Here is a 14320-nt window from a genome sequence, read left to right as displayed (position 1 = left end):
TGTATTACATAAGCAAATAACAAAGCTTGTATGCATTATAGGGTAGACCGGAACTTGCAAGAAAAAACCAGATATAACAATAACAACAAACCGTAGGTGAAAATTGTTAATGAAACAATCACAAAAGATCCATGCTACATCAAAGGATGGAGACAAAGGAGTGCAGGATGGCTATAAAAGAGAGTTGAAGCATAAATAGGGCACTCAAACTTGCGACGAGGCAATAACCCCATCAAAAAGGTTTCCACATAAAACCAAAGGTGCACACTAGAGGCATCACCAATGCACGTCCATTTTGGATCTAAACTTCAAGAAAGAGACAATCTAAAGCCATCTCTACCAACATACATGGATATGAATACGTTTACTTTGCTAGCACAACAATGGAGCTAAGAACACCAACCGAACAAAGGAAGGAATTGGAAACAATAGACAAGAACATACATGACAAGTAAACACATGCTCACACAACCCCCACAAACAAAGACAAAATTGCACAAGCAAACACATGCTCACACAACCCCCACAAACAAACACAAAATTGCACAAGCAAACACATGCTCACACAACCCTCACAAACAAACACAAAAATGCACAAGCAGGCACCACATGCACAAGCATACTTAGACAACGAAAAAAAACTTGTGCATAGATAGACATCGAAATGGGCAAAAAGAAGGGAAGCAAAAGAAATAGACCTACAAAAGAGACAAAAGGAAGAAAGAAATTGAAAATGGTGTAGGTGCTAGGGGGTGTTTGCAGCGAAGGGTGGGGGTGGTGGAAGAGGGTTGTCGAATCTAGCACAAGGAACACAGATATACACATGTTGGCATGTAGCAACGAGCATTCCCCATTGAGGAGAGGGTGCTCCGACTCTTTACAGAAGAGAGTGGGTATTGAAGGGAATGTGCATAGCAAATGAGTGGAGTGAAGTCCTAGCAATACTCCTTGTAGGTGGCGGGAACAGTCTTATATGAAGCTCTGGCATCAGTTTCATATTGTACATTAATGGAGCAACAACCAAATAGATCCCTAGTGGCACTGCCCATAATTAAGACTTGTTATGTTACCATATACATGTGGTAGTGATGTGTGAACACACTAGGACCGCTAGGGCATTTTTTCCCTCTTTAGGAGATTTCCCCCCTCGCTCATTGTATATACGACCATCACTCTAGGGCTATCTATCTTTCCATTGCACAGTAAGTAACACTCTCTCTATTGTGTGCCATGAGCTTCCTTCATCTTCTCCAAGGTATGTGCATTTTTTTGCAACCCTAATTCCAACAATTGGTATCAGAGCAGGTTGTGTCCTCCCGAGCTTAGTCGCCAAGAGCTCCAGCACATGCCTGCTCACTATCTACGATTTCTGTGAGCTTTGGCGAGCGTTTGTAGGTCGACAAAAATTTCGAGTAAGCTTGTAGAGCTTAGTTTGCTCAGATTTCTGATTTGGGCTCATTTCGGCCTCCATTTTCACTACAGACAGGTCTAAACAGGCAATTTGGTCATTTTGTGCAGAATTATTGTCAGTGTCGTTTTTTGCATAACAGGTGCCTTATAGTCTTGTACGGTTTTTTCTATATAGCACGTGTTATTCCCGCTTTATTTCTCCTCTTTTCGGACAGTTTTCACATCAGGTGCAACATTTACCATGGCTGACAACAACACAAATGTGTTCAAGATGTTTGCTGCTAAGGATAGGTTGGATGGGGATAATTACCCTATGTGGGCTTACATAATGCAACATGTTCTTGTGTGAAAGGGAGTTTGGAATATTGTGCAGGGCATTGATGTACGTCCTGGTTCTGAGGATGTAGGCGATATTTAGGATGTTGTAGGTCTTGCTGCAAGGATTACTGCTATTAGAGTTGTTTTGCCTACGACAGAACAAACTTGCTAGTATGTAAAGGATGCACAGGCTCATGCATTGATTGCGTTGTCTATGAAGCGCACCATTGTTCCTCACATTCGTTCAGCAAAATCTGCAAAACAGGCTTGGGATATTCTAGCAGGTCTTTACGCAAGCTGCAATGAGGCTAAAATTGCTTTGCTGCGTAAAGAGCTGGAATCGAAGATTATGCACGAGGAAGATGATATAGACACTTTGCTTGCTGGTGTCAAGGATATCAATGAGCAACTTATTTCTGCAAGTGAAGTCATTTAAGACAGTTCTCTTGTGCATACTATTCTTGATGTCTTACCAGATTTTTACTAGACTTTTGCTAGTACTTGGAGACTTATGACCGAAGGAAATCCTGAAGTTGTCAAGTTTGATGCATTATACACATTGCTGTTGCAAGAGTCACTTTCCAAAAAAAACAGGACTAGGTAGTGTGCAGTTGAACAGGCTTTTATTACTTCTCAAAGAAAGGGTGGTAACAGCAATGCAACCACTTCTTATGGTTTTGCTGTGAGTGTCAAAACTTCTGTTCCTAATGCTTCTACTGGCAGCAATTCGTTTGGAAATTCCAGTGATAAGGGCAAAACAAGATGCGTTGCCATTATTGTAAAGCTAATGATCACTTGATCAAGCAGTGTCCTAAGTTGAAGGCCAAAGAGGCTAAGAAGAAAGAGGGTGGTTCCACTACAATTGCTGCTTCCACTACCAATGCAACCATTGTTGAGTCTTGTGTGAAAGGAGACTGTGATGCTGTTGTTGATGCTGAATGGGCTTTTAGTGGAGAGTGCACTTACAATCCTGCTGCCTATGATGCATGCATGTCAGTTGCTGCAGATTCACATGTGTGGTATTTCGACAGTGGTGCTACAAAGCACATTACTGAATTTTTCACCTCTCTCGAGTCTGTCCCTCATAGGAATTTAGTCACTTGTGCCAACAATGCCTCTTATCCTCTTCAGGGAGTTGGAAAGATTGTGCTTACTGCTGCAAATGGCAGTTCTTTCACTTTTGTTGATGCACTTTATGTACTTGAGATCAAGAAGAATATTTTGTCTGTATCTGCACTTGCTAGACTTGGATTTGTAGTCAAATTTGTGGATGACAGATGTACAGTTCATGATCTCAATTTTGATGATGAAATTGTTGTATCTGGGCTTTTGTGCTGTGGGCTGTATAAGCTCACTTTGTATGAGAAGTGTGGACAAAATTTTACTAATGCAGTTGCAGATTCAAGGGCTATTTCAGATGCAAAACTCTGGCATGCACGTTTTGGTCATCTAAATTTTGCCAGTTTGCAAAAATCTGATATGGTTGCTTCTTTTTGCAGTCGTTTGCAGAAATCTGATATGGTTGCTTCTTTGCCGCCTCTTGAAGCACCTGTCAAACATGTTTGTGAAGGCTATATTTTGGGTAAAATGCAGCGTTCTAAGTTTCCAAAGGATGGTTCGGCTAGGGGCACATGCAGGTTGCAGCTTGTGCATAGTGATATTTGTGGGCCCATGGAAACTTCGTCCTTGGGCAATTACCTTTACTTCATGACTTTCATTGATGATTACTCCAGGCATGCATGGGTATTTCCTCTTAAAGCGAAGTCCAAAGTTTTTATGTGCTTAAAACAATTTTTGGCTATGGTTGAAAATGTCTCGAAATGTACTATGGGCACCCTCCATTCTGATCGAGGGGGGGAGTATATGTGTCATGAGGCCATCATGTGTCTATGGGGGGGAGTCTATGGGCATTCTTTTTGGCTTGAGGCCATCATGTGTGCCACTTATGTACTAAACACGTGTCCTACAAAAGCTTTGCAGTCTATTACTCCATATGAAGCATGGCACGATAGAAAGCCTTCTATTGAGCACAAGCATGTTTTTGACTGTTTGGTATATGCTTTGGTGCCACAAACACAATGCAAAAAATTGGATGATAAGGCTGTCAAATGTATTTTTGTTGGTTATAGTGCTGAAAGAAAAGGTTACAAGTTGTATCATCCACAAACAAAGCATATTCTGGTTTCACAGGGTGTAGTGTTTGCGGAAGATTCTGTTTAGCCCTTGCTGTCATGTACTAGAGAAAGTAATGTAAGCTCACATGATATTTATGACACTTTGTTGCCTCTTTTCAGTGGTGGAAATACGAATGTAAATTCCAATGAGGCAAATGTACAGCCTATGGGGGTTTTTGTAAATGTTAAAGATTAAGGTATACCAAAATGGCTGGTGCACACTTTGCGTGATAGTAAATTGGATGCACCTTTGTCTAGTCGTACTTGTTCAGGCTCTCACCATGCATCTTATGCATCAGATTGTTATGCTTTGGCTGTTTCTAGCTTACATGATGCCACTCCCATGGAAACATGTTTGAATTTGAGTCTTCATAACACTAGTGATCCTACTGATGTCACTCTTTACCAAACTACTGTTAGATGCCTCATTTATGTATGCAACACGAGGCTAGATATTCAATTTGAAGTCTCACATGTCATCAGATTTATGCATAGCCCAAGGTCTAAGCATTGGCAGGATGTCAAGAGGATTTTTTGCTACCTTAGTGGCACTTTACATCTTAGCTTGTTTTATCCCAAGGGGGGATCATTGCCGCCGGACTTACATGTTTTTTCGGACTGAGATTGGGTTGGTTGTTTTGACATGCGAGTGTCCACAATTGGTTTTTGTTTCATGCTTGGGATTTCATGTATATCATGGTTGAGCAAGAAGCAACCTACTGTGGACACTTCGAGTTGTGAGGCTGAGTACAGGGCAATCTTCACAGCTACGGTTGAGTGTGTATGGCTTAGACGCCTTATGGATGATTTGGATGTTGGACAGGACATTGCCAACACTATCTACATTGACAGTCAGAACGCATTGGCAGTTGCGAGGAACCCATTTTTTCCTGCTTGCACCAAGCACATTGAGGTGCATTACCACTATGTCAGGGAGAGGCTCTCAGTAGGAGAGATTAGCTTGGCTTATGTGCCAACATAGGACAACGTTGCAGATCTTTTCACAAAGGCATTGTCTTGTGAGAAGCTAAAAGCTTTCCGCAAAGCTTTGGGTTTACTCCCCTTTGTGGACTGATCATGTCCTCAGGGTATGGCACTTCCCTTTACTCATGTGACAACTCTCGTTCACCGCATCATTCCAAGAGGGATTTGTTACCATATACATGTGGTAGTAATGTGTGTGAACACACTAGGACCGCCGGGGCATTTTTTCCCTGTTTGGAGGTTTTTTCCCCCGTGCATTGTATATACGCCCATCACTCTAGGGCTATCTATCTTTCCATTGCACACTAAGTAACACACTCTCTATTGTGTGCCTTGAGCTTTCTTCGTCTTCTCCAAGTTGTGTGTGTTTCTCTGCAACCCTAATTCCAACATGTTAATCTGATTTCGAGACTCTTATCTTACAACCTTAGATCTCACGACCCTAGACTCTTGAACTCTCAGCTCTTAGATGCTTAGTTGATCAGTGGCACCATTGTAGCACTCTTAGCTAGAACCTGCTCCCAAGTTATTAATTCGAGCCTTCGTTGTATCACAGAACCTTGTATCTGAATCTAAATCTGAACCATTTTTATCCAGCTATATTCTGAATCATTTGTATCTAGCTATAAACTGAATCACATTGTGAATCTAAATGTGAATCATTTGTATCCAGCTCTAATATAAACCACATTATTATGAGTTTTCTCTTATTCAAAATTTCTATGATTTGAACTTGTCTATTTCATTTTGGTTGAGTCAATTGTCAAAAGTCTCCAATTATGCTTTATTTGATTCTGTACCATGTGATCATGTGGTATTTGAAGATGTGAACCATTGCCCAGACTTGACAAATTCATGTGATGCTCATATTTCTTGGTAGTCACTTTGAGTCTAACTCTGGCATAACTGTCTAGCTCAAACTCATTCCATTTTGACGATCACAATTGTGAACTAAAGCTCTGGAGAGAGCTAGTCTCCCAGGTTAGGACTTGAGAGAGCCAGCTATTCACAATGCATGTATGATGCCCAACACGAGGTAGGAGAGCCACGAGAATGGGTTCTAAGGAGGAGGATCGCATAAAAAATGTTTCCGAAGTGTCAAAGCAGGAGTCAAATGATCTTGAACCACTCTTTCAAGGTGAGGTACATAAGCAGAACCAGGAATCAGAGACGCTAAAGAAAATCGAGCTTCATGATAGTCTAAGCATCCAAGAAGAAGGCATACATAGAGGCTTGAGTGAGATTTTAATTCACATAGTTCTTGGCATTCTACTAGGAAGGGCAAAGCTAGGGTTAATACTGATGCTAGTGATTCTGAGAGACACAGGCACACATTATGAATCAATGACAAAATTGCACAAAGATACGGAGCTTGAAACAATAAAATAAGCTGATGATGATTACCATGTCAAACCCATGTGTCGGGAGATATAAACCGATTACCATGTCAAACCCATGTGTTGGGAGATATAAACTGGTTACCATGTCAAACCCAGGCATTCGGAGAAAGAAAGTGATTACTATGACAAACCCAAAAGACTGGAGGAGAGCAATGAGATGAAGATTGTTTTTTCAACATTTAGAGGTAGCAGGAAGGATGACCCTCATGTTCTTATCCAAGCTTTCAAACAATATACTGACCTCAAGCACATCGACAAAGATAACTGGGTAGATTGAAAGATGCAAGTAGAAAGTGGTACTATCATTATCTAATGTGTAAGCTGAGAAGTTATAGTAAGATGAAAAAAACCTTTATCCTGGAGTACATGATTACAGAGGGGATGAAGACATCATCTCTAAGTTGGATAAAACACAAGAAGGCAGATTGTCAATAAGAAGCTATGTAGAGAAATTAAGGAGCTCTCTAAACAATTACATGAGCGACCATCTAAGAAAAGGATGAGAGCATGGTTTGGGTTCAAGAGTAAGAAGTTAAGGGAGAAATGAGTACCAGCTCCAACCAAAAAAGTCAATGACTTGGTTCATAGAACCCTTAAATTGAAAAAACATGCCAAGAAGGAGAAAAATTGAAGAGCTAGAACAAGCTCAACTGCTAGTAAATCCTCTTCAGACGATACATCATCAAACTCTAGTTCATCTAGCAAAAAGCACTCTAGAAAACCACCCAAAACCAGGAGCAAAAGAGCCTATAAAACCAAATTTGAAGAGCCGTCAAAACGGATATCTAAAATTTCAAGGACCAGATCTTCACTTGGAAAGGTAGAGACTCGGCGTTTCAGATGCAAATCAAACCAGCATCGAACTGACAAATGCGTTCAATGTACGCAATGCAAAGCTCATGATCATGTATGAAACAACTGTAAAATCACGATACACCATCTCAGAGAAGGAAAAGACATATCATCGATTATACTGACCACCCCTGAACCTATTCAGCAAGAGCAAGTTGCTAAGAACCCATGCAAGAGGAAGACACCAAAATTTTGCTAGTAGTGGTAGAGGAAGATGATATTTTACAAGTAGGAATTTCAACTATTATACCTGTGGGAGTGGTTGTGGGTGTAGATTGCTCAGACCGGCCTTTTTTTCATACCATCTTTGGTGCTAGTGTTGTGACCCGAGGATGGATAAGCACACAAGTGGTTTGATAGACAAATTTCTAGACGTACCATGGCTTGAAGAGATGCTATGTTTTGGCTTTTGTCATCTATGAAACCACACTATTGTACAAGATAATGTTCAGAATGTTGGAGAAAATCTTGTTTAGATCTCTTGACAAAATAACTACCTTTTCAAACACGTATGGTGGATTAATTTTCAGGCTTAAAGCTCTGGCGACAAACTTATATGTTGCCTTGTGTTCAAGGGCTGACACTAGATGCCTTGCCCTCCTCTAGACTTCCTCTTTGTCTTCACCTCCGTCGTGCAAAATATTGATTTCCTCAGCTCTTAATACCCTGGGTTTCTCGTGATAGGAAAGTATGAACAGATGTACAATCAATGTAGTAGTTTTAGTTGTATCTCCTGTTCATTGATGGTAATCGTGGCTTTTTCTATGTGGAAGGTGTCCACTACTTGTTGGATTACTGACATATCTATGGGTATCTTTGCCACTTCCATCAATATTTTCATACCCCAATTGGTGAGCGATTCCTATTCTACATCTTTTTCTCAATAGCTTGGTATGAGATGGCAACTTTCTCTTCTTCTACAACTTGCTCTACGTCTAAAACTTGCTTCATAGATTTGGATGCTTATACCTTACCCATGACTAGAGTATGACGTGTACCTTGAGTAGAGAAGGAATACTCCATGGAAGTGCTTGAGGAGAGAAGTAGAGAGATGACATTGATCTCATGTGCAACGGTTGAAGATAGTATCACTTGAGAGGAATGCGTTGTGTGAAAACATTGTGCAGAGGCTTGTGACGATAACAGACTAGTGTCACCAATATGCCTCACAGTGGTTCTAGCTTGAGCCATGAATGCCTCACTCTGTCCGTGCGTCAAGAGAAGAACATTTGTTATTGATGTGGCGAACATACATTTCTTGATCCTTCTCATGATCATCGTTTTATTTTTCCAAGATATTGACATCCAATGCATCACCATTTACTGTTGATTACTTCAAATACTAGCTGAATATAAAACTGAGTCTTCAAATTGTCTGGATGTTGAAACATATTTCTAATAGGTTCCATACTATCTGAAGTCTGAAAGTTTTGGTCACCTTGATTCAAATCAAATCTTACCAAAAATGATTCTAGTGGTGAATTTTAGAATCAGACCAATGGATAATGTTGGAAGTTTCTTTGGGGGCTTAATAATATAAATTGATCTTTGACCCATTATAAACAACATGCAACATTAATCCATACAAGTGCCTAAGTCTTATTGTACCATTGGAAAAGACCCACATGACCTCATAAGGTCAAGACCATGCAATCTTTGAGATAATATCCTAAAATGACCAAGAAGATCCATCTAAAAATAGCCACAAAGAAATAGAAGCTTTCAATTAACCAAAAGGATGTTCATGATATGATTAAAGGAAAAGTAAAGATTTCACTTTGGGAACGACTATTGAGTTTGATCAAGAATGGCTATGATTAAAGGCAATGATTCATACAACAATACCATAATACCCCTGTTAGATAGAAATTTGGGAATGGCTATTGAGTTTTATCAAGATCCAAAAAGGCTACCTAGACTAAGACCACCAACCTAGAAAAGGTAGCTGAAGTCTTCACCAACACTATAGGACTAGGCACATCATAGTTCGCCAAGGCACACCCTACTTTCATGTCTCCCCTGATAGGTTGTAAGTTTTACAAAAAAGTCCACCTCCGGGTAAACTACAACTTGATATCTCAGGACAATTGGCTCTACCCTATGCTACCCTGGTTATGAAGTTTGATGGTGATAAGAAGAATGTAGACTCTTTGACAATGGATATGTTACCACCATCCAAATGGGTTGGAATACCATTGTCAATGTAGTTGCCTAATGATTGAGATCCAAGAAAAAAGGGACTCTACTGAATCGGTCCAGGTAAATCAATAGCTGGCATAGGAGATCAACAACACAATTCAATGAGAATACAAAGAACTTAAGCTCCAAAATCTACTTAAGGAAGAATAAGAAAATGGGGAATAGTAGAGGAAGTCCATCAAGGAGCTAAAAGAAGAGTATAAAGACTGAAAAGCAATCAACTCTAGCTTGACTAATCGGAACAAGAATCTTGTGAGAGATCTGTAAAAGGATACTCTTGATTATGATTAACTCTCACTGCTAGAAACATGCCCACATTGACAAGATGAAAGTGACCAATGCTGGTTTGAAACAATCTATCCTAGACAAGTACATCGATATGGAATTTGGATGAGTTAATAAGTTTGGTGGAAACCATGAAGACTAACCTAGAGGACTCTACTGCAAGGTATACCAATGCACTGGCCAATAAGACATTAATCAAGCATGTGCATGCAAGGAAAGAAACAGACAATGTGTCAAACAAAGAAGATGAGAGTAGGATGAGAAAGAGGATAAAGATGAGGATACCACATGGTCCAACCCAAATCCTTTTAAAAAATCAAACAATGATGATGATGACTACACCCCCTGGTCCAAGAAGATTAACTGATTTGATAGTGCAAACTCCAACTCAAACTAAAGACCACCAACAATTAACTCCTAACACTAAACCTAATCAAACACCTCAGACACCCAACATACAAGACATACAGAGAAAGACTCAGACATCCAATTCAACTCTATGTTTTTAAATAAAATTTGAGTTTGAATAAGCAGCTAAAGCAAGAGAAGAGCTAGACCTCCAAATCTAGACCCATTTGAATGATGAAAATTCTTACTCAGATTGGGAGAGGTTTGAAATGCTTTGTGTGAGAGCAAGATGAATTATGGTTGCCAAGTAGAAGATTCAAAAATTTCATGATGAAGCCAAATGTCAGCTGCCATAACATCCCAATGTCATTCAAGTCCTGAAGAAGATCCTTGAGTACATGATCCCAAAATCAACCATCAATGCGAGTCCTCAAATCGTAAAGTCTAGGGAATCAATTAAAAATATCCCCACTTACAAGTGTATTAAGAAAGTCGGAGATAAAATTAAGACCACACTTCATATATTGAAATTTTCTAGGAAAACATTGAATCGCAGAGTGCATTTCTTGCTGGAGAATAATGCATCAACTAATAGAGGCAAAGTCACATTTGATGATAGTAATGAAATAGGAACAGTCCCTCAAATGCTTGTTTCATTTGGTTAGAATTACTTGGAAAATGATGTTTATTGAGAATGAGATAGTCATGCATTGCCTATGCACAATGTTGAACTACTAAGGTTCTATCAACCTATCTATCCTGTATACAATGAACCTATGGATCAAATGGCCTATGTCCAATTTTTTGACTAGCTTTGAGATTGGCATGAGTGTACTAATGCCTTATGGGTAGCCTAGAAAACAGTGCTAGATGCCTTGAAAAGAACATAGGTTTTGAGATGAAAGAAGATCTAGTTAGCTTCAAAGAAATGATGAGCCAGTGGAAAGACTAGTTGGGAAAGATTTTCCAGTTGTCCATCCAAGCATCGAAGATTCCAAAGAAGGATCTCCCAACAAGGCTAGTCACAAGTTTCAATTTAGGAAAATGGAAATTTTTTTGTTCGAGGCTAGGAGTAAGGTGAATCAACTCAATCCAAATGGGTGGATACCAACCGCCTCCATCTGCCATAAGATGTCCACAGCTATATTGGTAAGAAGCACTGTCAACTTATCCCTTATGAAGAAGACATGCTACATTATTCGAGAAAGAAGTGACTTGAGCAAGAAGCCATCTACAAATTGATTATGAAGGATAATGCGGCTTCCAAGACCCCTTAGACTCAGATTGTTTCTAGACAAGCTAAACTTGTGTGTGTCCTGATATCACCTCATTAGCCTCTAGCATGAGCATATAAAAAACCTCCCTATCTGTCATCTCAACATTTGCCTCTAGGGAGCAGACCCGCTCTACCTCTGTCTGCACACACTTGAACGACGCCTACTATGTCTCACTTGAAGAATCCTGATCCATGTCTGCCATTGTAGAGTCCACTGGCATGTCCTGCACATCTAAATGCTTTGTCTCCTGAGCATACTAGAGATCACTTGCGAAGGAGATGCGTCGTCTCTTTCTCCTCACATGTCATGGTAGTAATGGAGACTATACCGTCTCGCACATGAGGAACCTGCAGTGGGTATACAATGTATGACCTAGCACCTCGCACAATGACTAGGTGACCCAATTGCATCTTGAAAGACTTCTCTTGAAGAAATACCTGACATCCAATACCTTCTCTTCACAATCCACGAACATAATGCACATGTGTAAGCGTATACGATGCATTGCTGGGTAGTAACAAACATATATCTCTTGCACCCTCTATGTCATACACTGAACCGTAGTCAGATGAACACAACCATGTCTCCCACTAGAAAATGTGCTAAACCAGTCATGACAGGGTGTGATATGAAATGCTGCAGACTCATCTAGCAGCCATCGAGATCAAGTTCCATCGCTGTCAGACATGTATCGTGGGTGGAGGCTAGAGGTAAGTGTGACATCACCATCACTGGCGTATGTAGCCATCTCTCTAGTCTGTGTCCTAACTATCGGTGCATCATGCATTTGTCTTTTTTGCTATCTCATGCATCTAAAACAACAGTGCCTAATGTGCCTTGTGTGGCCGCAATACCAACATTACAAATGTTGGGAGGATCGAGACCTCCGTCCCTCAAGAGCCGTCATTGTAGACTCAGTTGTGTCACACATCATGTTAATGCATACGCACCAAAAGTGGGAGTTCACTCAACCGCTTCTCTAATTAAGCATAAACCAACCAGTAGCTCAATAAAGAAAAGCTGTAACCTGCATGCTGTAGTCTCACGCTTGGAATATGCGTCATGAGGAAAAATCAAAGGAAACCTGTAACAACTACTAGCATACCATAAATGCACTCCTGCAAGAGTGGGTACAAGAACACTAAACCTATGTCCAAACGTCAAAGTGGGAATAAGTTCACCACTATACAATCATGAAACTATGATCAAACTACATCAAACCTGATGCTTGCATATGCATAAAACCAACTCCACAATCTACAAACCTTGCAAGCACACAATTTGGGACAAACTGCTCAACTGAGCGTAAAGCACATAACCATATACACAAGTAGAGAGAAAACTATCTGAAAATGCATCCCATAAGAGAAATTGCCTACAAAATTTTGCAAAAAACTTGTGAAACCTGTGACTTTCTGTTTACAGCCACACAAGCATACACAATCCTCCCTCTTGTGAGAGTGGGTACAAGAACACTAAACTGTGTCCAAACTGCCAACAAAACCTGTCAAAGTGAGAGTAAACACTCAATCATTGTCCAAGTGGGAGTCAAACTCAACCACTAAACCATCACGAGAGCTAGCAGGAAATGAGGAAATATTGAGAGGAAGAAGACGTATCTTATGAGAAAGAAATATTCTCCTCACATAATCATTCTAATAGCATAACTTAGCTTAGTAGTTAGCATGGTAGAAGAGATGAGCATGCCATTGAAGCTTGGATCTTGGTTGGATTTGCGTTCCATAGCCAAGAGTTGTTGGTGTAGGCCTCTACTTCTCAATGTTTGGAGAAGGAGATGGAGTTCTTTCTCAACACATGAGTAGTGTGTGTGTGTAGAAAAATTGGTTAGTCTAAAATGCCAACCTCTCTCTCTTCTTGGTCAACCCCTCTTCCCATTTTCTCTTGCCGGATTCCCATTGGCCCTTGTAGAGCTTAGCCAATAGCAATTAAGAAGCATAGTTGATAGCCTTGTGATAAGTGTCCCCCTTTTTTCTTTTGTGAGAGCTTTAGGTAATTAAAATAATTTATTTAATCTCTTATTAGAATTTTTAGTCTTCTCGCCAATAGGAATCAAGCAAGCCATCGGGTTGCTAGATGCTCATTGGACCCCTTGGTAGACTGTCCAATAGTCTTCTAGGGAGCTTAAATTATATTGGTTCTTTTATCAAGCATTTTTAATTGATTAGCCTAATTTTACTCTAGCATAATTCTCATTATTCCACCTTTATGGCCATCCAATAGGATTTGAGGGGAGATTGGGGCATCTGGGCTAGGAGCCTGCCATGTGTCCATTATTCCATTTGTGTAAAGAGGAAGCTTGGGAGCGTGCATGTGTGTGTTTCTCTCTCTTCCACTACCTTTAGGGCTCGCCCCCTCCTTCCTAGGGATGTGGGAAGACTTTCTAGAATTTCCATAACCATCCAATTTTCCCACTTTTGCCCAATAGACTTTTTAACTAATTTTTGGAACCTTAGCCTATGGAAGTCTTAGTGGAGCCGAACATTAGGTCTTTTAAGCTCCATTGATGCACATTGCTCTTTTGCAGACTGTCCCCCTTTGGATCCCTATTTTCACTCCTGTGGATCCATGCTGAGACCGGTCTGGTAGACTTACCAATATCCTAGCTTTTACTCCGCTAGTACCTCCCCATATTAAATGATCATTTTAATATGAGAAGATCATTTGAGAGAATTAGATATTAGTTTTTATGACAGGTAATGTCATAAAATCTAATATTCCACCAACCCAAATGATTTTTTCATATTAAAATGATAATTTAATGTGGGAGAATAAACGGGAACAGGGGTTAGAATATAGACATGTGCTTACAGATCTATCTCAACATGGGGCCAATGGTAAAGGGGTCCAAATGAGAGATAGTATGTCAAAGAGCATGGTTAGCTAATGGAGCTCAAAGACCTTAGGGCTAGCTTCATTAAATACCTCCAATGGTTAGTGTTAAAAGTCCTTTGACCTTAGGCAAGCTAGGGTGGTGCTTGAGGTGGGAACCCGGCCCAAGCTTGAGGTGCTTAATGACTAAGGTGCTTGAGGGTAAGGTGTTCCACAAAGTCAA

Source organism: Adiantum capillus-veneris, chromosome 26 (assembly GCF_014529385.1).
Source record: "Adiantum capillus-veneris isolate H3 chromosome 26, ASM1452938v2, whole genome shotgun sequence".
Taxonomy (NCBI): domain Eukaryota; kingdom Viridiplantae; phylum Streptophyta; class Polypodiopsida; order Polypodiales; family Pteridaceae; genus Adiantum; species Adiantum capillus-veneris.
Note: the sequence above shows the minus strand (reverse complement) of the source record.